We start from the raw sequence: 3,783 nt of genomic DNA on the forward strand, positions 1-3,783 counted from the left end.
ACTCACAGAGATCTCATCCAGGCAGCTCCTCCCACATCAACACTGATGTCCAGGATACTCACAGAGATGCCATCCAGGCAGCTCTTCCCACATCAACACTGTGGTCCAGGTCACTCAAAGAGATCTCATCCATCCAGGCAGCTCCTCCCACATCAACACTGTGGTCCAGGACACTCACAGAGATCTCATACAGGCAGTTCCTCCCACATCAACACTGTGGTCCAGGTCGCTCACAGACATCTCATCCAGGGAGCTCCTCCCACATCAACACTGTGGTCCAGGTCACTCACAGAGATCTCATCCAGGCAGTTCCTCCCACATCAACACTGTGGTCCAGGTCACTCACAGAGATCTCATCCAGGCAGTTCCTCCCACATCAACACTGTGGTCCAGGTCACTCACAGAGATCCCATCGAGGCAGCCTCTCCCACATCAACACTGATGTCCAGGATACTCACAGAGATCTCATCCAGGCAGCTCCTCCCACATCAACACTGTGGTCCAGGTCACTCACAGAGATCCCATCCAGGCAGCACCTCCCACATCAACACTGTTGTCCAGGTGACTAACAGAGATCCCATCCAGGCAGCTCCTCCCACAACAACACTGTGGTCCAGGACACTCACAGAGATCCCATCCAGGCAGCTCCTCCCACATCAACACTGATGTCCAGGATACTCACAGAGATCCCATCCAGGCAGCTCCTCCCACATCAACACTGATGTCCAGGATACTCACAGAGATCTCATCCAGGCAGCTCCTCCCACATCAACACTGATGTCCAGGTCACTCACAGAGATCTCATCCAGGCAGCTCCTCCCACATCAACACTGTGGTCCAGGTCACTCACAGAGATCCCATCCAGGCAGCACCTCCCACATCAACACTGTTGTCCAGGTGACTAACAGAGATCCCATCCAGGCAGCTCCTCCCACATCAACACTGTGGTCCAGGACACTCACAGAGATCCCATCAAGGCAGCTCCTCCCACATCAACACTGATGTCCAGGATACTCACAGAGATCCCATCCAGGCAGCTCCTCCCACATCAACACTGATGTCCAGGATACTCACAGAGATCTCATCCAGGCAGCTCCTCCCACATCAACACTGATGTCCAGGATACTCACAGAGATCTCATCCAGGCAGCTCTTCCCACATCAACACTGTGGTCCAGGTCACTCACAGAGATCTCATCCAGGCAGCTCCTCCCACATCAACACTGTGGTCCAGGACACTCACAGAGATCTCATCCAGGCAGTTCCTCCCACATCAACACTGTGATCCAGGACTCTCACAGAGATCTCATACAGGCAGTTCCTCCCACATCAACACTGTGGTCCAGGTCACTCACAGACATCTCATCCAGGGAGCTCCTCCCACATCAACACTGTGGTCCAGGTCACTCTCAGAGATCTCATCCAGGCAGTTCCTCCCACATCAACACTGTGGTCCAGGACACTCACAAAGATCCCATCCAGGCAGCTCCTCCCGCATCAACACTGTGGTCCAGGACGCTCACAGAGATCCCATCCAGGCAGCTCCTCCCACATCAACACTGTGGTCCAGGACACTCACATAGATCCCATCCAGGCAGCTCCTCCCGCATCAACACTGTGGTCCAGGACACTCACAGAGATCTCATCCAGGCAGCTCCTCCAACATCAACACTGTGGTCCAGGACACTCACAGAGATCTCATCCAGGCAGCTACTCCCACATCAACACTGTGGTCCAGGACACTCACAGAGATCTCATCCAGGCAGCTCATCCAACATCAACACTGTGGTCCAGGACACTCACAGAGATCTCATCCAGGCAGTTCCTCCCACATCAACACTGTGTCCAAGACACTCACAGAGATCTCATCCAGGCAGCTCCTCCCACATCAACACTGTGGTCCAGGTCACTCTCAGAGATCTCATCCAGGCAGCTCCTCCCGCATCAACACTGTGGTCAAGGTCACTCACAGTGATCTCATCCAGGCAGCTCCTCCCACATCAACACTGTGGTCCAGGTCACTCACAGAGATCCCATCCAGGCAGCTCCTCCCACATCAACACTGATGTCCAGGATACTCACAGAGATCTCATCCAGGCAGCTCCACCCACATCAACACTGATGTCCAGGATACCCACAGAGATCTCATCCAGGCAGCTCTTCCCACATCAACACTGTGGTCCAGGTCACTCACAGAGATCTCATCCAGGCAGCTCCTCCCACATCAACACTGTGGTCCAGGACACTCACAGAGATCTCATACAGGCAGTTCCTCCCACATCAACACTGTGGTCCAGGTCGCTCACAGACATCTCATCCAGGGAGCTCCTCCTACATCAACACTGTGGTCCAGGTCACTCACAGAGATCTCATCCAGGCAGTTCCTCCCACATCAACAGTGTGATCCAGGACTCTCACAGAGATCTCATACAGGCAGTTCCTCCCACATCAACACTGTGGTCCAGGTCACTCACAGACATCTCATCCAGGGAGCTCCTCCCACATCAACACTGTGGTCCAGGTCACTCTCAGAGATCTCATCCAGGCAGTTCCTTCCACATCAACACTGTGGTCCAGGACACTCACAGAGATCTCATCCAGGCAGCACCTCCCGCATCCACACTGTGGTCCAGGACACTCACAGAGAACTCATCCAGGCAGCACCTCCCACATCAACACGGTGGTCCTGGTCACTCACAGAGATCCCATCCAGTCAGCTCCTCCCACGTCAACACTGATGTCCAGGATTCTAACAGAGATCCCATCCAGGCAGCTCTTCCCACATCAACACTGTGGTCCAGATCCTTCACAGAGATCTCATCCAGGCAGCACCTCCCACATCAACACTGTGGTCCCGGACACTCACAGAGATCTCATCCAGGCAGCTCCTCCCACATCAACACTGTGGACCAGGACACTCACAGAGATCTCATCCAGGCAGCTCCTCCCACATCAACAATGTGGTCCAGGTCACTCACAGAGATCCCATCCAGGCAGCACCTCCCACATCAAAACTGTGGTCCAGATCCTTCACAGAGATCTCATCCAGGCAGCACCTCCCACATCAACACTGTGGTCCCGGACACTCACAGAGATCTCATCCAGGCAGCTCCTCCCACATCAACACTGTGGACCAGGACACTCACAGAGATCCCATCCACGCAGCTCTTCCCACATCAACACTGTGATCCAGGTCACTCACAGAGATCTCATCCAGGCAGCACTTCCCAGATCAACACTGTGGTCCAGGTCACTCACAGAGTTCCCACCAGGCAGCTCCTCCCACATCAACACTGTGGTCCAGGTCACTCACAGATATCCCATCCAGGGAGCTCTTCCCACATCAACACTGTGGTCCAGGTCACTCACAGAGATCTCATCCAGGCAGTTCCTCCCACATCAACACTGTGGTCCAGGTCACTCACAGACATCTCATCCAGGGAGCTCTTCCCACATCAACACAGTGGTCCAGGTCAACTCACAGATATCCCATCCAGGCAGCTCCTCCGACATCAACACTGTGGTCCAGGTCACTCACAGAGATCTCATCCAGGCAGTTCCTCCCACATCAACACTGTGGTCCAGGTCACTCACAGAGATCTCATCCAGGGAGCTCTTCCCACATCAACACTGTGGTCCAGGTCACTCACAGAGATCTCATCCAGGCAGTTCCTCCCACATCAACACTGTGGTCCAGGTCACTCACAGACATCTCATCCAGGGAGCTCTTCCCACATCAACACTGTGGTCCAGGTCACTCACAGACATCTCATCCAGGCAGCTA

Source organism: Heterodontus francisci, chromosome 4 (genome assembly GCF_036365525.1).
Source record: "Heterodontus francisci isolate sHetFra1 chromosome 4, sHetFra1.hap1, whole genome shotgun sequence".
NCBI lineage: Eukaryota > Metazoa > Chordata > Chondrichthyes > Heterodontiformes > Heterodontidae > Heterodontus > Heterodontus francisci.